The sequence below is a fragment of the Aethalodelphis obliquidens genome, unplaced genomic scaffold (genome assembly GCF_003676395.1).
Source record: "Aethalodelphis obliquidens isolate GAN/ISIS:26980383/991018 unplaced genomic scaffold, ASM367639v1 scaffold152, whole genome shotgun sequence".
Taxonomy (NCBI): Eukaryota; Metazoa; Chordata; class Mammalia; order Artiodactyla; family Delphinidae; genus Aethalodelphis; species Aethalodelphis obliquidens.
Window position 1 is genome coordinate 100,478 of NW_020838096.1, and position 21,575 is coordinate 122,052.

Below are 21,575 nucleotides of genomic sequence, written 5' to 3' on the forward strand. Positions count from 1 at the left end.
CCCAACTGTCAGTGTTTTGATCAAAATGTCTCAAATTTGGTTAATGGAAGTTTCTTCAAACTGGCTTCTCTGTCTCTTTGACATGTCCCTATCAGTTTTTCTGGCACTTTTTTACTTTTTGGCCCAACAAGGTGTCCAGGATAATCTTGTACTTTCTCTGCCCCAGTCTTGGAATTGGCTGTTTCTCTGAGGAGCCTTTCTTACTTATAGTTAGGAATAATATTTAGAAACCAAGATCTGGGAGCTAGAGTGTTCTCATTGCTATCAGAGTATCATTGCTTCTGGGCCTTCCAGCAACAGAGGTAGGAAAATAATTACACACATGTATGCACATAAATGTGTGTATGTGCATGTGTGTGGTGTATGGACTTGCATATTCATCCTGCTGATCTCCGATTCCAATACCCCTCAGGGTTCTTCTTTGTTTTCCCCATTCTGTATTGGTAGGTGCGATGTAGATATTCTTTGTAGATATTCTTCCCTGACTTTCAGTAACATCAATATGTTAACTCATTTGCCCAGTTCTACAACACACATACAGTGGTTTCAGAATTTTAATACCCATATCGTAATAGGGAGGGGGAAAACATTTATATTCATCCATCCATCTATCCATTCTGGAAGTCACTCCTTATGTATTCACAGAGATTATCCTATTTTTAAAAATCTGTATAGTACTTCCTAGTAAGGATGTGTCACAGTTTATTCAACCAGTCTACTGTATTTAGGCATTAAGTAGTTTCCAGTATTTTTGCAATTACAGATAATGCTGTAGTAAATAATTTTGCATTATTGGAAGTGTATCTTCAGGGTAAATTCTTAGAAGTGGATTGCTCGTCAAGGATTGATGCATATGTACTTTTGTTAGATATTGCCAGAGTACCCTCTGTAAAGCTTGTACTATTTTACATTCCCACCAGATATTTGAGAGTGCCTATTTCCTCACAGTCTGACCAGCAGAGTGTATTTTAAAAGCGTTGATATTCTTTTCAATCTTTTGGGTGTGACGTGGTATCTTGGTGGTGTTTCAATTTACATTTCTCTTATGAGTGAAGTTGTGTATTTTGCCATGTGTTTATGGGCCATTTTTATATCTGTCTTGTGAATTGTCTTTGCCTTTTGCCCATTTTTGTATCAGATTTATGGTCTTTTTTCCCTGAATTTTTAATAAGTATATTAGAGATACTATAGCTTTTATTGGTGATATATTTCAAATATTTGCTTACAGTTGTCATTTATATTTTGACTTTGCTTATGGATTTTTATCATGCAGTTTTTTTTTCATTTTCATTGTAGCCATAAATTAAAGAAATATTTTATTAAATCCAGATTTTTAATCATAGTAGAAAACCATCCTCTTATGCCCTGGTTATAGAGGAATTCACCCAATCTCTTCTAACATATTTGAGTTTTTACATTTAGATCTCTGATTCACTTACAGTTTATTCTTGGGTGTGGTGTGAGTTATGGATCTGATTTGTTTTCACATAGCTATCCAGTTGTCCAAACACAATTTATTATGAAATCCTTCTTTGCCCCAGTGATTTAATTACCCTTATCATATACCTAATTTCAGTATGTGCCTAGTCAATTTCAGGATTTTATATTCTTTTCCATTGGTCCATCCTTCTGCTCAAATGCCAGTGACACACTGTTTTATTTATAGAAGATTTTTAGTATACTTAGTATAAATTAGAACTAGTTCTCCTTATAAGCTCTTCTTTTTCAGTGTTTTGTGAGCTATTCTTACATGCCTATTTTTCCATATAAATTTTAGTATTAATTTTTCTAGCACAGAAAAAAATCATTTGTCAGTATTTTTATTGGGATTTCTTTCAGTTTGTAAATTAATTTAGGGAGAACTAACATCTTTAAGGTATTAAATCACCCTCTACAAGAAGAGATTTCTTTCTATTTGTTGAAATCAGTATTTCTCTCTTTCAGGAATGTTTTATTGTTTTCATCATATAAGTTTTGCACAGTTCTTAGGTTGGTTCCTAACTATTTCTTTGTTGCTACTGTACATGGGTTCTTTTCCATGATATATTCTAATTGGTTATTATTTGTGAATGTGTAAGGTACTGATTTTTTTAAACCTTATTGAGTTATAATTGACATACAATTAACCACACATATATAAAGTATACAACTTGGTAAGTTTTAACATATGCATACACCTATGAAACCATTACCACAGTCAAGATAGTGAACAGATTCATCATTCCCAAAAGGTCCTTCTTGCCCCATTGTAATTCCTCCTTCCCACCTCTCCCCATGATCAAGAGCACCCCATGGCAATGATTCATCTGACTTCTGTCACTGTAGATTAGCTTATATTTTCTAGAGTTTTCTGTAAGTGAAATCATACATTATGCACTGTTTTGTCTGACTTCTTTTACTCTGCATGATTATGTTCAGATGTCCATAGTGCACATATCAATAGTTATTCATTTTTATTGCTGAGTAGTATATCATTATATGTATATGGACATTTGGGTTGTTTCCTGTGTGGGGTTATTACAAATGAAGCTGCTATGAACACTCATGTACTAGGTTATTGATTTTTTAAAATTAATAAACCATATATTTATTTTGACTTGAGTTCTGAGAAATCCTGTGGTCCAAGTTATACTTACACGGATGCATTAGATTTTTAAAAACTTTTGAGATAATTATAGATTCTCAGAAAATTGCAAAGATAATACAGAGAGGTTCCATGTAGCCTCTACCCAGTTTCCCTCAGTCATTACATCTTACATAATTGTAGTACAGTATCAAAACCAGGAAACTGACATTGGTACAATCCGTGTGTATAGTTCTGTGCCATTTTATCACTTGTGTAGACTCCTGTAACCACCACTACAGTTAAGATGCAGAATTCTTTCATTTGTACAAAATCTCCCTTAATAGTCGCACCCCCCCCACACCACCACCATCCCTAACCTGTGGTAATCACTAATCTGTTCCCCACCTCTGTAATTCTGTCATTGCAAGAATGTTATATAAATGGAATCATATATATGGAACCTTTTAATATTGCCTGTTTACACTCAACATAATGCTCTTGAGTTCACCTAAGTTGTGTGTATATCAATAGTTCATTATTTTTTATTATCCATGGTATGGATGTATCACAGTTTGTTGAACCATTCACTCGTTGAGGGACATCTGGGTTTCCAGTTTGGGGCTATTTTACATAAAGCTGCTATGAATATTTGTGCACAGGTTTTTGTGTGAACATAAGTTTTTATTTCTCTGGGGTATAATTGTTGTATGCTAAGTATATGTATAGTTCTTTAGGATACTGACAGACTAAGTTGTCATTGTATAAATTACTGTTTTAAATTCCCACCAGCAGTGTTTGAGTGATCCAGTTTCTCTTCATACTTGCCAGCACTTGGTGCTGTTACTGTGTTTCTTTTTGTAGTCATTCTGATAGACGTGTAGTGATACCACATTGTGGTTTTAATTTCCATTTCCTTAATGGCCAGTAATGTTGAACATCTTTTCATATGCTTATTTTCCATTTATATATTCTCTTCTGTGAAATCTCCTTTCCTTTTTTTTTTTTTTGCTGTACGCGGGCCTCTCACTGTTGTGGCCTCTCCCGTTGCGGAGCACAGGCTCCGGACGCGCAGGCTCAGCAGCCATGGCTCACGGGCCCAGCCGCTCCGCGGCATGTGGGATCTTCCCGGACCGGGGCACGAACCCGTGTCCCCTGCATCGGCAGGCGGACTCTCAACCACTGCGCCACCAGGGAAGCCCCCTTTCCTGTCTTTTGGTTATTTTCTAATTGGATTGTTTTCTTGTATTTTTGAGTTTTGAGAGTTTTCTGTATATTCTAGATACAAATCCATTGTCAGGTATGTGTTTTGTAGGCTATTGATTTTTATGTGTTAATCGTATACCTTACTACCTTACCGACCTCTTTTATTGCTTTCAAGGTGAATGATGATGTTTTTATTGCTTCCCTCTCTGGCCCTTATGCGTATCAGTGCTTCTCTGTATCCTTTCCTGCCCTCAGAGACAGGATGCTGCATTTCAGCAATCTTCGAAGCAAATAGAAGAAGAAACTCTTTCAGCAATTGCTCAAGCAATTCTCCGCCCTCTCCAGCATCACCTCTTCCTCTCTGTAGAATCATTCTCAGTAGCCTACACACCTCTTAGGAAAAAAAACTCTCTTCACCCTACGTCTCCCTTCAGCAATCAGCTCATTTCTTGAAACTCTGCTCTGTCTGTACTCACTCCCCTGGTGAGCTTTCCTAGTTTGTGGCTTGAAATGCTAATAACTCCCAAATTTATATCCTGGAGGGTTACCTTGAACTGCAGACCTGGGTGACTAACTGCCTACTCAACATCTCCTCTTGGAATTGGATACATTTCTACGTAGACAAATTTGTGTCCCTTCCCTCCAAATCTGCTTCTGCCACAGCCTTTCTGATCTCAGTATGCAGTAGTAACGCATCCATCCATCTCTTTGCTAAGCCCCAAACCTTGTTGCCAAGGTTTGCATTATTGGAAGTATATCTTCAGGGTAAATTGATCAAAATGTCTCAAATTTGGTTAATGGAAGTTTCTTCAAACTGGCTTCTCTGTCTCTTTGACATGTCCCTATCAGTTTTTCTAGCACTTTTTTACTTTTTGGCCCAACAAGGTGTCCAGGATAATCTTGTACTTTCTCTACCCCAGTCTTGGAATTGGCTGTTTCTCTGAGGAGCCTTTCTTATTTTCCATTTATATATTCTCTTCTGTGAAATCTCCTTCCCTTTTTTTTTTTTTGCGGTACGCGGGCCTCTCACTGTTGTGGCCTCTCCCGTTGCGGAGCACAGGCTCCGGACGCGCAGGCTCAGCGGCCATGGCTCACGGGCCCAGCCGCTCTTCTCCCTTTTTCATATCCTCACTCCATCTGCCAACAGTGTTGGTTCTAACATGAAAGTATATTCAGAATAGAGCCACCTCTCAGCCTCTCTACTTGTTACCACTTTACATCCAAGCCACCATCACTCTGTCACTCATATGATTTCTTGGCCCCCTCCTCATAGGTCATTCTCAAAAGAGCAGGCTAGAGTGATCCTTTAAAGTGTCTTCTCTGTAACGGCTTCCTGTCTTCCTCAGTACACATCCAAGTGCTCAGAATCACCCACAAGGCACTAAACGATCAGTCCTCATCCCTTTCCCCTCCACACCTCCACTGTGGCTGCAGGTACTTCTTTATCTCATCTCCTATGACACATCACCCCTTAATCACTTTTCTGTGGATTCCTTGTGGCTCCTTACACACACATAGCACATGTCCTGCCTCAGGGCTTTGGCACTTGCTCTTTCCTATTCCACATGGATGTTTCTGAGCTCCCTCATCACTCCCCGTTCACTTTCTCAGTGAGGAAGTATCCTACTTTAAATTGCAACCTCTTGACCCTTCTGGGAATTATTTTTCTTCTCAGCACTTACCACCATTTGACATCTATTTGTTGTATTTGTTTATTGGTGCTCTCCCCCCAGAACTGTTAGCTCTGTGACAGCAGTGTTTCTCTTCTGTTTTGTTCATAGCTGTGGTCTTTAGCATCTGAGACAGTGCTGGCACATAATGGGAATTAAATAAATATTTGATGAAGGAATGAACGAATGGATTGGCATGTTATGAAGTACATTTAATTCATAGAAGTAGTGATCGGAAACTTGTTCACAAGTTAGCTGATAGATGTGGACTTAATTTAAAACGTATTTTTTATTATGTTGGTGTTAGGTTTCTTTCCTTCTTTATGGTTTACGGCCTGTCATCTGAGTTTGCTTATGCCATTGAAACCATACCATTTACAAAAAGGTGTAATCAGGGGATTTTGGTCTAGTAAGTGTAATAGAAATGGTATTCTGATCCTTGATCTATTTCAGAACATTGTTTGTTATTTGTTAAGAAGGATCTACTCTGTGTTAAGAAGCATTTGAATAACATAGTATTGTCTTTGAAGTTCACTTGATTAATCCAGGCAGTGAAGAAAATTATGACTTTTGACATTTGCTTTCTAGTCTTAGAGTACATACTAACTATCTTTTTGTTTACTAAAATTTATCACTCAGGACAGTTTTACTCATACTTAATTTTCATCATCCCCAAATCTGAACTGTGTGAAGTTAGAAGTATGCTTTCAGTAAAAATTCTTTTTTGGTAATTTCTTACCTAATTTGGAACATAAGTCTAATTATAAGATACAATAGAAGAAAATGTGTTATACCTCATGGTCCTCCTCTTCACCAATGTAGAAATTTGGTCAGATTTATTCGGATGTTATCTGCTGAGTGCCTACTGTATAACAGACACAGGACATACAACAGTGAATAAGCTGACCCTCCCTCCTGGCATTTGAGATCTGGGAGAAACAGCCTGTATACTCACATAAGCAGTACTTAACAGAATGCCCTGCACAAATCCTCTGCTTGGAAGATTACATGGACCTGATTTGGTGTCTCAGCTCTGCCACCTACTGACTGTATTGCTTTGTGCAAACATTTCACCTTTCTAGGCCTCAATTTCTGTACCTTTAAAAAAGGAGAAATTACACCCTCAGCATTATGTTTGGAGCTGTGCGCTTAGCTTAGTGCCTGGCACAGAGAACGCCTTTGATAAATATATTTTATTCTAATTTTTAGGTGCTGAATTATAATCACTTTATTTCAGAATCATTATTCGATCTCTACCATTGCTTTCTCTCTTTTCCTCTCTACAGGTCCCCCAGGGTACTTTGCATTTTGGAAGTTTTAATCTTGAACTAACATGAACCAAATAGTAGTAATTCTTTAAAACAACTATTTCAGAACTTTTCTTGACAAATTATTTCTAGTTTATTTGTGCTTGACTTTCCAAAATGGCTGTCCTCAAACTTGAAGAGTGCATTAAGAATCGGCTTGGTTGCTTCTCGAAACTGCACAGTCCCCCTCAATGCCCAGATCTGGGTCTCTCATACTATACCACAGCAAAAGAAATCAGGACTCTTTGGGGGAAATGGCTGATTCGAGGGCTGGAGCAGGGAGAATACAAGGTGAGCTGAAGTGTACTGTAGTAACAGAAAGTAAGGAAGTACTCAAAGAGCAAATGAGAGCATGTCCAAGAGGCACAGGAGCCGATCTGAAGGAGTTCTCAACGGCCAAAGGCAGAACTATTTGAATAACAAAATAAGTGATGTAGTATTGGATTATAACCTAAAGCATATAATAAATGCTTGAGTCCATAATGATATAAATAAATGAATAAATAGGTGAGAGAGACAAATCTACAGTACACAAGAATTCCAAACTGTGTATGTAAATACCCCCCTCTCCAGGAGGCAGAGCTTAATTCTCTGCCTCTCTTGAGGGTTGCTTGGTCTTAATGATCTGCTTCCAAAGATTAGAGTACGGAAAGTGGAGGGAAATACCTTGCTTCTCCACTTACTTTGCCAGTGGAGAAAGCTGGCAAACCACTACCTTGACAGGGTGATCAAAGTTAGCATAACCAGTGATAAGTCATGTATAGCATGTTATGAGAAGGGACTTCACCTCTGTGATATTTTCCCCCCAAAGCAATAACCCCAATGGAATTATGAGAAAATTACCAAAGACATCCAAATTGAGATATATTCTACAAAATACTGACCCCTCAAAACTGTCAAGGTCATGAAAAAGAAGAAAAGACTGAGAAACTGTCACAGAACAGATGAGACTAAAGATATATGACGATTAAGTGCAATGTGGATTGGATTCTGGAACAAAAAGGTCATTAGTGGGAAAACCAGTGAAATCCAAATCCATTGTTAATAATAATGGACCAATATTAGTTAATTAATTATAACAAATGTGCCATCCTAATGTAAGATGCTAACATGAGGGGATACTGGGTGAGGGGTACAGAGGGATGCTCTGTACTATCTTTGCGATTTTGCTGTAAATCTAAAATTACTCCAAAATAAGAAAAAAAATTATTTTAAGAATGCACAGTCCAGGGTCCACAGGTCTCCATAGGACCAGGGAATCTGCTTTAATGAGCAGTCCTGGGGATTCTAATGTAGGTGATCAGCCGATTACATTTTGTTAGATTGTAAAGCAAATGGTTTAACTAAAACTGCTTAGTTGGAATACTCAAAAAGCTTTGCAGCGGGTAGTATTTGTGGGGGTGCGGACGATTGTCCTGCCTGGGGCTGTCCCATGCCCTGTGCACTCCATGCTCCACTCCTCCCCCAAGCTGTGTCTGCAATTTAGAAACTGGGTCCAAGGATTTTAGTCTAAGTCCAGCTATTCCTTTTTGGATAATACCTCTCATTCCAAAGTGTTGCCTTAAATTTGTCTTGTGTGGAAATTATTAAAAGAGAAATTGAAGAAAGAGATATGCAGTGCCCCTTCATACTAGGATATGCTACAAAAGCTACATAGGGGATCTCTGAATTCAGAGCCCACGGCAGGACGTACGTAGCATGTAGACATTTTTGGGTGAAGATGGTGATTAACAAGAAGTGCTCAGTGTCTGAGGTATTTAACAGTTGGTCACTAGTTCCCTGGAGATTACTCGTCACACCTGCAGGCAGAAACTTGGATTCTTTGACATTGTTAGGGGAACTCCTATTTCACTTAGCTTCTCATGATCCACTGATGGCCCTTGAGCTACTGATTCAGAGCTTTGCCCTTTGAGAGCTGAGGGAATTTAGGAAGGTAGAGAGTCGAGTCTGGGCATAGACATATAGGGGCCAAACAGGGGGCATCAGTGTGGCTGTCTCCCAGTCATACTCTATGCATTTCCGTCCAAATCTTTCCACACCTTCCCTGGACCCATCCCAGACCCTCTTGGAGGAGCCAAATATGAAGTTCCCTTTTAGCCACAAGGGGTATTTCCTGGGGCTCCCATGGGCTTTGTCACTGTTTCTTTTCTTTTTTTTTTTTTTTTTGGTGCGATACGCGGGCCTCTCACTGTTGTGGCCTCTCCCGCTGCGGAGCACAGGCTCCGGACGCACAGGCTCAGCGGCCATGGCTCACGGGCCCAGCTGCTCCGCGGCATGTGGGATCTTCCCGGACCGGGGCACGAACCCGCGTCCCCTGCATCGGCAGGCGGACTCTCAACCACTGCGCCACCAGGGAAGCCCTGTCACTGTTTCCTTTGGGATCTCTTGAGAGTAAGTTAAACAGGACCAAAGTCTGTTATTTTGTGGAATTGGTATTCTGAGCTACCAGAAAGATCGGGAAGGTCTGACAGCATGTTGTCCATTATATGATCATTTAAGGTAAGTTTTTATTGATTATATTGTCGATGTTGTTTTTAAATTTGTGGTGAATTTTATTCTCTGGCAGTTGGGCCCTTTTGTAGATTATAAATCCTATGTAGTTTCAGTTATTCTTTTCAGGTTATGGTAGTAACTTAATTTGGAGGGTTTCAGCCTGCATATTAACAAAGCAGTGGACTTGCTCCAGTGTGGGTCTCTCCTGCCCATGCCAGCAGTCTGTTAACCTTGACCTGAAGTTACCTCAGCACGTTTCCTGTCTTAATGCCAGTTAATCTTTTTACAGACTTCCCCTCAGAGACTGGGTACTGGTGGGGCTGAGGGGTCCATTTTTTTTGTCATTTGTAGAATCATCTGTACCATAGATTTAATATAACTCTGCGTATCTTAGGCAGCAATGTCCAGTTAGTGATGCCCTGTTGAACCTCCAAATATGCTGCTATTTACCCCCTGATTACCCTCAAGACACATGTGGAATTTCAGAGCTCATCAATACTCATTAGAATTAGTTTGCCCAGAAGGAGTTCTCCTAATAGAGCTGGTAGAAATTCAAGGGTTCCATGGGAATATCACACCAGAGTTTAAGGTCACATAAGTGATGAATCAGGTGTCTGAAAAGACCCTGCCTTGCATGACCACTCTAGTTTGACAGTGTAGACTCTTATTCCTTGAAGACAGGCAAATTTCTTACCTTTCTAGGCACTTTGGGACATAAAAATTCCTATCCATTCTCTTCCACTTGAAAGTTGAGTGTTGGATTCGCTTTAGGCGCTCACCTTTTCCTCCTCTGCTCCTTCAGCTTCTGCTAGACCTTGACCTGAAGATCGTGGAGGAAGGAAACGGTCATGATCTACTCTTTAACCCTTGCCCCTTCCCATTTCTCTCTCCTCTGGTATTTTGAGGACCTGGGAGAAGGAAGGGGAAAGGGGACAGATGTCTCTAACTTAACTGGTATTGCTGTCACCCCCTCTTGGCTGTCACTAATTCTTTGGTGGGCCTAATTATAAGTTGGGTGGGAGATGCACAGTGTTCTTCAAGGGCTCCTAGAAGAAGCCTCCCCACAACACAGTTCCAAGAATAGGACTCATGACTCTGCACTGGCCTCTTTTGCACCCTTCCCCAGCTGGCTCCAATCCTGGTATGCACACCTCACTTCCTCGTTGTTGAGGCCGTCTGCCTGGCAAACAGCCCTCTGGGGCAGAGTAACAGCAACATAGCTCAAGTTTTGCACAGTATCCACCTAACTTATGGGAAGTACTTACACCCTCATTTTAATCCTTGGAAGTAGTCTGCTCTATTGCTGACCCTGTTCCCCACTTTGCTTTTCCTCATATCCACCCTGTGGGCACAGGGGGCAGGAGTGGGGCACATCGGCCATTCCACTGCTTAAGCAGATGTCCACTTGGGGAATGGTTGTTAGTGTTCTCCTCTTGCAAGTACCCTACATGTGGCTTTCTTAGAGCTCCCCTTAGTAGTTCAGGGTCTTAGGGTCTAAACAGTAACTTTGAATTTATGAAAGTGTGACCAACCAACCTAGCATGTGCAGTGGTGATCCTAGTGGCCCCGTCAGCCACCATGCCACTGCTTTGGAGTGCCTGATTGCTTGCTAGGCAGTACTGTCACTGTTAGAAACGGCTCATGCTATCCAATAATGAGTGGCGTTCAGTCAGTGGAATTGATGAGAATGGAACTCTCACATTCAAACTGGGATTTGAGTAGAACCCTAAATCAGCAACTTTGCTTGGTAAATGTTTAACGCACCTGTTATTTCATCTGAAAGATGGTGTCACATGCCTCCCATGGCATGCTAGGAGGAGATTAGCTATGAATTCAGAGAACAGGGGTTTACCTGTTACCCAAGGAATTATATTCCTTAGCCTAATACATTAAACCTCTCTCTCCAAAGAAGTAAAAGAAAGAAGAAAAAAGTCAGAAACCACCCATCCTAGGATGAGGCTGAAGTGTTGTAAAATGATACAATATCCAACAGAAAATGCCAGTTTTTTTAAATTAATGTTTTCCATATTTATGCATAATACTGTGGACCATTAGGGCCACAAATAAATTACCAAAAAGTTTAAACAATTATGAATAATTTTAAAAAGTAGCTACTTTGATAAATATACTAAGGCAAGTGGATGACAAAACCCAATATGTTTTACCATATTTCATCAATTCTCTAATCATTTATTCACATTTTAACTTCTGTGAAATTGAGGTGCTGCAGCTTACAATCAATGACATGTGTTTGAAAGCATGTTTTTTTCTTTTTTAATACAGAAAAAAAGTGTGCTTTTCAATTCATGGTATATTTGATAAAATACGGCAGCCAATCACCACCCCTGCGCACTCCTCAGAGATTCCCATCTGGATGGGGCCACTACTGTAAATCAATTTCTGTTACAGTGGGTGGCTGCTGATTTAATATTGGGGGTGGTAACTGGTCCTTTCCCCCAGCGTTAGGGCACAGTTCCTCTAGTGTTAGGGTGCAGCTCCCCCAAGGCAAGACTTCTGACCATGGTTCTCATGGTTGGAATATCAGCAACTGTAAAAATAAGATTCAGTTTAGTGGGATAAGGAGGGTGGGAGGAAGACACAAGAGGGAGACGATATGGGGGGATATATGTATACGTATAGCTGATTCACTTTGTTATACAGCAGAAACTAACACACCATTGTAAAGCAATTATACTCCAATAAAGATGTAACAAATAAATAAAGTGACTATTGATTAAAAAAAGATTCAGTTTAGCCACTTGCAAGGTACAGTAAAATCCATGGCAAAGGAAATTAGAACTTTGCAATAGCCCTATATTGTCAGCCATAGGTCTTAAGTACCATCAAGCTGAAACAGGGCATCTCTTCCCCTAGTGCACAGACAGCCACCTGCAGAGCAAAGAGGGCTCCGCCTTTTCTTGAATTGTATGCTTCAGAGGGTTGCACTGTCATAACTTAACATAGCATTACTATCTGAATGTTAAAATATTACCCCATTCCCAAAGCTAGTATTTGATACCAATCACTGCTCATCATGAATAGACTAAAGCCTGATTTTTCTTTCCATTCTATTATTGAAGAAAGGACTCATGGAATAGGCTCCAGTCATTGTTATAACTGATAGGGTCCAGGAAAACCAAATAGGTCAAGCTCTTCATTTCACAAAGAAGGAAATAACAGCCTCAGAGAAGTTGTCTGTTTGCTCATTTCCCCACAGCAAGATATTGATTGGTCCAGCCCCAAGTAGGACCCAGGTCTCCCTGCCCTGCCTTCTCCTCCCTCTGCGTTGAACACAGTTCCCTCCTAATTTAATGGGTGATGGTTATGCTGGGGTTTCACAGTGGAACAATTTACCTCTAGGCTTCTTATGCCAGTTCTTATTAGGCCATTAGTAAAGGCACATCACAATATGCTTATTCAAGCCCAGATATGATCGAAATGGAAAAACTGGTGGCTGGTTCATACTCTTAGCTGTATTTTTATTTTTACTGTTTTAAAGTGCATTAGAACAGGCAAAGCAGGTGACATTCTTTGCATCTGTAGACCAATATTGTGAGTGCCAAAAAGACCAATGATGCGCCTGATTTCTGACTGGAGTTGGAACTCGTGGCTTTTGATTCCTAATCAGGTACTCCGGAGCATCATACCATGTAGCTGACATAGTTGGAGCACAAGGCAGGAAGAAAAGAAAAAGAAAACCTAATAGAACTTGCAATATAATAGGGCCAACTGGGAAAGAATACAGAGGTTGGCTGAAATTTCCTGTTACTATCTGAGAAGTGGCAACCTGAACTCTTGGACAGTTTTGAACTTGTTTGGTTTAATGGTGAGATCATTTTCAAGGGAGCTGTCTTTAAGCTAAATAAACTGATGAGGTTTCATTATAATTCTAGAGTAATGTCTCAAGAGGTAGAAGAGATGATAAAGAATTCTATTTAAAGTTAGTGAAACTTTTCAATTCTATAGAGATTTATTTTTATTACTTTGAAAGACAGATTACATTATAAAGATCCAGGTACATACTAATAACTAAAATGAAATAAAGTAGTAAGAACAATAATTCCCCACAAATCTAGAATTTCCCCACAAATCTAGAATTTATATTAGTTTTTCATTAAAACTGTTCCATTTTGCTATTTTGTATTTTAAAATATTAAAATCCAGAAACTAACACAACACTGTAAATCAACTATACTTCAGAAAACAAAAAGAAAAAGTATCCAGGGTAAACTTTAGACGAAACTGAGATAAATAATTATTTACTAAGAATTGTAATGTCTCTTCAACTTACTATAAAGAGATACTTTGTTCCAGTATATGCCATTCTCTTTGCCTTTTCCACTCCACCACCTGTTGTATTACTCATTTCCATTATACTAGAAATCCTGTGCTCATTGCAGTTTGGTCTGAATTGTCCTACCACCAACATTCTTGGTGAGAAAAGAAAGTAATTGCCTGAATTAATGTATTCTAAGTTGCAATCTGTGTGGCAGATAGTTGATCTAAGAACCATTTTACCCCCTTCTTTCTTGCTAAGAGAACCCCAATTTGGGGGAGTAATAACATACCCAGGTGCTAGAGGTGAATCATAGTCTAATCATGATTCTGGTCTAGTCTAGTCATTGCCATGACTAATCACAGCAATACTGTTCCCTTTCCATAATCTGTAGTAATGTCTTCTCCCTCATTCTTTTTTTTTTTTTTAATTTTTGTTTTTTATTTTTTATTTTATTTATTTAAATTTATTTATTTATTTAATCTATTTTTGGCTGCGTTGGGTCTTCGTTGCTGCATGAGGGCTTCCTCTAGTTGCAAGCAAGCAGGGGCCACTCTTCGCTGCAGTGCACGTGCTTCTTATTGTGGTGGCCTCTCTTGTTGCAGAGCAAGGGCTCTAGGTGCGTGGGCTTCAGTAGCTGTGGCACCCGGGCTTAGTTGCTCCTTGGCATGTGGGATCTCGAACCCGTGTCCCCTGCACTGGCAGGCGGATTCTTAACCACTGCGCCACCAGGGAAGCCCCCTCATTCTTGATATTGGTAATTTGCCTTCTCTCTTTTTTCCTGATCTGTCAGTCTAGAAATTTCTTTAATCCTAAAGAGTCTGTGTTTGGTTTTATTTATTTTCTCTATTTTTTGTTTATTTTCTATTTCACTGAATTTTCCTTTCTTGATTGTTCCTGACTTATGCTTGATTTGGGTGTTTATTGCTCTTCTTTTTCTTGTTCCTTAAGGGCGATGGTTAGATTTTTGATTTTACATGTTTTTTTCTTTTTTAATCGTGTGTGATTTGAATCCTTTGAAATTTATTGAGACTTGGTTATGGCCCAGAATATGATTTATCTTGGTAAATATTCTATGTGTACTTGAGAAGAATGTGCTTCTAAAGAATATATTTAAAAGTTTCTTCTCTTCTGTTTCATGAGTATTATTTCTTCCTCTTTTGCTTTTCTCCTCCTGATGTATAAGAAGTAATACCATACTGGTTGCCTGCAGAAAGGAGACCAGTGTGGCTTTGAACCATGTGACTATATTACCTATTCAGAAAATTCTTTACAGTTTTAGAAATTTTTAAAAAATGATAATTGAATCATGGTAGTGGTTAAACACACCAAAAACATCTACGCGCACGCATGCGCGCATACACACACACACACCACATACCCTAAAGGGTGTCATTAGCACACCAGATATATGAGGAATTCTTGGAAGATAGGAAATGGCAGATACAGTCAAATTAGTTAATTCAGAGAATTTGAAACATCTGCGGTAGAAAACTGAGGCCATTCAGACACACTTCAGGAACAGTCACCAAAACTGAAGCATTGTACAGAGTCCTAGGTCAGCAGTGAGATGAAAGACCTACTCTATGAACGGTACATGTTTCATCCTGCCCTGAGCCTCCCCCACCCCTGCTTCCATTGGGCATAAGCACCTGTGCCATATGACCACCTTTAATCTCCCAAAACTGCACTCCAAAGACAGCGAATGAGCTTAAGATACCTGTAGACCTGCACAGAAGGGAAACATCAGGACACAGCTACCTCGAAGGGAAAAACATTTGTCTTCTGATGTGAGAAATTACATCTTTCTTTTGGCAACAGTGAGGGTCTCTAGCCTACCTGAAAGCTCCATGCCATGTTCCCGCAAAGGAGGCCACTGAATAATTGACACGCTCTGCCCTCCCATTCCAAGGAGGAGACTATAAGTGAAATGGATGTCCGAACTCCAGAGCTTATCCGTGCTAATTACCGAGGCTAATCAAATAAGTCCTTTCTTCCTAAGTTTAAATGAACAAAAAGGCTTGCCAGACATTGAGGAAAGTAAAAGAGAAGATCATGATGAACAAACACAACTATTTCTGCAGAAAAAGCAAATATAATACAGGAAACAGAATAAATCCAAATTCATATTCTCGGAATTTTAAGGAAGATGGTTTATAAAATGAGAGCAGGGTGCTATAAGAAGGAGCAATTAGAGAACAAGAGAAAGTCCTTGGAAGATAAAAATATTATTGCAAAATTTAAAGATTAATAGATGCCAGATGCTCAGCGCAGTCGGCCTACCTCACCCAGGCCTGGATGAAACCTGGAACACAGGTTTCGTGCCCCGCCCTCCGTGCACATCAACCCCCCCCAACCCCCCCCCCCCCGTAACGGAACCGGAACCTCCTTTCCCCCTCCCAAACCCGGGTAATGGGTCGCCCTTTCCGTCCATCCCAAAGCGGCCGCCCTCTTCGACCACGTGGGACCGCTCCGAGGCAGCTACCGCAGGCTCCGCGGCCTTGCCTTCACGCTCGCCACGCTGCCCACGCCGCCCTCTCAGGTGCGCCAGAACTACCACCTCGACTGCGAGGCCGCTGTCAACAGCCATTTCACCCTGGAGCTCCACGCCTCTTTCGTGTGCCTGGCCCTGGCCTTTTACCTCGACCGCGACGACGTGGCCTTGAAGCACCTCACCCGGTTCTTCCTGCACCGCTCCCACGAGCACAGCGGGCGGGCCCAGGGCCTGATGGGTCTACAGAACCAGCGTGGGGGCCGCCTCCACTTCCAAGACATCAGGAAGCCAGACAGTGACGAGTGGAAGAGTGGCCTCAAGGCCATGAAGTGCACCTTGTTCCTGGAGAAGCTCGTGAACCAGAGCCTGCTCCACCTGCACCAGCTGGCCATCGACATGAGCGACCCCCACCTGCGCCACTTTCTGGCAACTCACTACCTCCGCCAGCAGGTGGCGTTCATCAGCGAGCTGGAGGGTCATGTCACCACCCTGAGCATGATGGGGGCCCCGGACGTCGACCTGGCAGGGTCCCTCTTTGACAAGCTCACCCTGGGCGACAGCGACAAGAACTGAGCGTGGACTGGACTTCCCCAGAGCCACAGGGTGACCAGAGCGCTGGTCACCGTGCCTGCCATGCACACAGCAATAGTGCCCTTGCAGAAGAAATTCGATTTTTTTTTTTTTTTTGCAACAAGTGCAGGACTCTTTTCCTGGACTTTATCACTTAAGTTTTTTTCTTCCAGTTTTTCCGTTTCTTCCAATAAAGTTATTGGTTCATAAATGAATAAAGGTCTCTGGTTGATTCATGTGGGCAAATCTCATTTTTTAAGTTTTAAAACAGGTATCCAGGAGTCTCTGAACACAGCCATACCCCAACCATATGCAGCCCAGGATCTCCACTGGGAGGGAGAAGGTGTTCCATGGGGCCCTGGAAAACACAAAATCAATCTTCCCCTTATAAATAATGTGGGTATATGGGGGTAGACTGGGGTGGGGTGGGGTGAGGTAGGGGTCCCTGGTGAATGTGGGTGCATGTGCATAGTAAAAGTATAGAACCATAGCCTGAAAATCATGATTGCAGTTGCCTCTGGGGAACAAGTGAAGGGAATGGGATTGCGCAGGGATTAAAATAAAGGGAGCCTTCAGTTTCACCTGAAATGTTCATGTTCATTAATCATGCAAATAATATTGGTTAAGTATGAGTAGCAAGATGGGGGTGGAGGGGTTTGGAAGTCTGAATGGTGGAGTATCTCTTTGACAAGTTCACTCTGGGCAACAGTGATAATGGAAAAATGAGTGTTAGGCTGTCTTGCTCAGAAACAACAGGGGTGACTTCCCATGGTCACCAATGCCTGGCATGCATGTTGTAATAACAAAACATCCACTTACATATGTTTTCTTTCCTTTGTATCGTATGTGTATATGCATGCGTGTGTGTGTGTGTGTGTGTGTATTTTAATTCCAACCAGCAGCAGAGTTCATTTTGAATCTCTAGACTACATTCTGAATGTTTGCTTAGGAAGACACCCTTTGTTGAAAAGCAGTTCGGTGATCACATTACTGGAAATGATATAGCTGCTTCCTAGACCTTTCCTGAGCCTGGCTGTATTTCTGCCCTTGGGTTTCATATATCCAACTTTGATTTAGTTTTTGTTATTTGCTACCAAGAGAACCAAAGCTAATATGTCTTATTATCAACATGCTTTTACCAGCCTCCACTGTATTTACAGTAGAGTAAATAGCTCTTCTAGGGTAGTAAATGACATTTTTCTCTTTATCCCTACTACGGAGTCCACTGAAAGGGAAAAGGATCAAGGGTAGAAGAGATCAAATAAGAACAATTGCCCGGTTGATTCGTGTGTGCAACTCTCTTACCTTTAAAGTTTTAAAACAAGTATCCAGGGGTCTCTCCAGCTACCCATGCCCGGTCCACATGTAGCTCAGGATCTCCACAGAGGGAGGGAGAAGGTGTTCCATGGGACCCTGGAAAACACAAAATCCGTCTTCCCCTAATAAACAATGTGGGGGTGGCCTGGGGCCCTGGTGAATGTGGATGTCTCTACATAGTTGAAGTATAAAAACATGCCCTGAAAATCATGATTGGGGTTGATCAGGGGAAAGAGTGAAGGGAATGAGATTGGGCAGGGGTTGAAATAAAGGGGGTCTTCACTTTATTTGAAATGTTAATGGTTAATTCTGGATTAGCAAGATGGGGGGCCCTGGAAGCCAACACAGCAGAGTCCCTCTTTGAAAAGCTCACCCTGCGCTACAGTGTTAAGGGAAACTGAGCCTTAGCCTGTCTTCCCCATAGATGTGAGGGTGACTTCCTCTGGTCCCCTATGCAGGACATGCAGTTGTCCTTAGAAAACCTCTACTTTCCCCTTATAAACAGTGTGGTTATGTGGGGTGAGGTGAGAGGGGCGGTTTGGGGCTCTGGTGTCTGTGGGTGCATGTGTATGGTAAAAATGTGGATAAAAACATGTTCTGTAATGCATCATAGCGGTTGCCTCCCAGGAAGAAGTGAAAAATGGGATTGGGCAGGGGTTAAATAAATGGAGTCTTCAACTTTATCTGAAGTATGTTAGCTTATTAAATTATGCAGGTGTTAATGTTTATTACTTCTCAGTAATTCTAGTTCATTCTAGTTGTTAACATCCGGATTTCCTTCTTTCCCATGGCTGAATAATACTCCATTGTGTATGTGTGTGTGTGTGTGTGTGTATATATATATATATATATATATATAATATATATATATTATATATATATCCTCCCGGACCAGGGCACGGACCCGTGTCCCCTGCATCGGCAGGCGGACTCTCAACCACTGTGCCACCAGGGAAGCCCAGTTCAGTTTATTCTTAAATATTTTATTGCTTTTGATTTTATTGTGAATAAGATTGTTTTCTTTATTTTTCAGATGTTTTGTTAGTGTATAGAAAATACAACTGTTTACGTTAATTTTGTATCCTGCAACTTTCCTGAATTCCTTGATTAGTTATAACAGGTTTTTGGTGGAGTCTTTAGGACTTTCTATATATATAATCATATCATCTGCAAAGACATTCTGACTTCTTCCTTTCCAATATGGTTTCCTGTTATTTCTCTTTCTTGCCTGATTGCTATGGCTGGGACTTCCAGTACTATGTTGAATAGGAGTGGTGAAAGTGGGATTCTTGTCTTGTTCCTGATCTTAGAGGAAAAGCTTTCAACTTTTCATCATTGTGGATGATGTTAGCTGTGGACTTGCTCTATATGGCTTGTATTATGTTGAGGTGTCTTCTCTCTATACCCAATTTAAGAATTTTTATCATGTAAGCATGTATTTTATTAAATTATTTTTATTCATCAAGGTGATCATATGATTTTTATCTTCCATTCTATTAATGTAGTGGATCAGTTTTTGATTTGCATATGTTAAACTATCCTTCCATCCCAGTGATAAATCCCACTTGATCAAAGAACGTGACCTTTTTAATGTGCTGCTCAGTTCAGTTTGCAAAGGTTATGTTGAGGATATTTGCATCTATACTGAACAGGGATATTGACCTGTAGTTTTTTTTCTTGTAGTGTCCTTACCTGGCTTTGGTATTAGGGTAATGCTAGCCTTGTAAGATGATTTTTGGAGTGTTCCCTCCTGTCCAATTTTTTGGAAGTGTTTGAGAAGGATTGGTGTTAATTCTTCTTTAAATGTTTGGTAGAATTCACCAGGGAAACGATCTGGTCCTGGCTTTTCTTTGGGAGAGCTTTTTCATTAGTGATTCAATTACCCTACTCATTATTGTTCTGTTCAGATTTTCTGTTTCTTCCTGATAAAAGTCTTGGTAGTTGCATGTTTCTCAGAATTTATCCATTTCTTCTAGGTTCCAATTTGTTGGTGTATAGTTGTTTATAGGATCTCTTATGATCCTTTGTATTTCTGTGGTATCAGTTGTAATGTCTCCTCTTTCATTTCTGATTTTGAGTCTTTTTTTTTCTTAGTCTAGCCAAAGGTTGTCAATTTCATTAATTTTTTTTCTTGATGTATGCATTTGTCACTATGCATTTCCCTCTTAGAACTGTTGTTTGTGCATCCCATTTGTTTTCATATGCTGTTTCCACTTTTGTTTGCCTCAAGATAATATTCTATTTCCCTTTTGAATTGTTCTGTGACCCTTTGGTTGTTCAGGAGTATGTTTTTTTAATTTCCACATATTGGTGATTTTTCCAGCTTTCCTTCCATTGCTGACTTCTAGTTTCATACCATTGTGCTCAGGAAAGCTACTTGGTATGATTTCAGTCTTCTTAAATTTGCTAAGACTTTTTCTGAGACTTATCATGCGATCTACACTGGAGAATGTTTCTCCTGTGCTTGAGAAGAATGTGTGTGTTCTCCCGCTGTTGGATGGGATGATCTGTATATATCTATTTGACCCCTTTGACCTAAAGTACAGTAAAGTCCAACCTTTCCTCGTTGATTTTCTGTCTGGATGATCTGTGTTGAGAGTAGAGTATTAAAGGCCCCAACTATTATTGTATTGCTATTTATTTCTCCTTTTACATCTCTTAGTGTTTGCTTTATATTACTTAGGCATTCTGTGTTGGGTGCCTAAATATTTACACTTGTTATATCTTCTTGATGAATTGACTCCTTTATCATAATGACTTTGTGTCTTTTGCCATATTTAGCTTTAAATCTATTTTGTGTGATAGATGCATAGCTACTTCTGCTTTCTTTTGGTTATATTTGCTAGAAATACCTTTTTCCACCCCTACACTCTCTATATATGTATGTCCTTAAAGCTAAAGTAATTATCTTGTAGGCAACTTATCACTGGATCTTGTTTTTTTAATCCATTCAGCCATCCTATGTCTCTTGATTAGAGAATTTAATCCTTTTATGTTTAAAATAATTATTTATAGGTAAGGACTTACTATTGCCATTTTGTTCATTGTTTTCTGACTGTTTTGTACATCCTTTGTTCCTTTTTTTGCCTCTCTTGCTGTCTTGATTTGATGACTTTTTGTAGTGGAATGCTTTGATTCCTTTTATTATAATCTTTTTTTTGTATCTAACACAGGTTTTTCCCTTGCATCTTTGGGATTGGTTACTGATGATTATTGTGATCCTTTGGTCATGTCATGTTTCCTTGATGTTTTTCATGTTCCTTGAAGTTTTGCATTGCTGTCTTTTCATTTGAAGCAGTAGTCACCTCCTACAGTCTTTACTAATTGCCTTCAGGAGAGAAATACCTGCTCTGAGCCCTGGTAGTGATTCTGAGGCTTTCTCAGACCTTCTATTGATATAGCTGCTCCATACTTCTTCCTCCCTCTTGTGGCAGAAGTCTTAAGCTTTTTCTTTCTTTTTTTTTTTTTTTTGCGGTATGCGGGCCTCTCACTGTTGTGGCCTCTCCTGTTGCAGAACACAGGCTCTGGACGCGCAGGCTCAGCGGCCATGGCTCACGGGTCCAGCCGCTCCGCGGCATGTGGGATCTTCCCGGACCGGGGCACGAACCCATGTCCCCTGCATCGGCAGGCAGACTTTCAACCACTGCGCCACCAGGGAAGCCCCTTAAGGTTTTTCTTA

At 40.5% G+C, this 21,575-nt stretch overlaps 1 protein-coding gene and 1 pseudogene across 2 annotated transcripts in view; both read left to right on the top strand.

Moving 5' to 3' along the window:
* PRRG1 (proline rich and Gla domain 1) overlaps window positions 1-21,575 on the top strand; it is a 135,982-nt gene that overhangs the window by 92,734 nt on the left and 21,673 nt on the right. The gene's annotated exons all lie outside the window — the stretch shown is intronic.
* Window positions 14,608-18,686, top strand: LOC113616550 (ferritin heavy chain pseudogene; annotated as a pseudogene).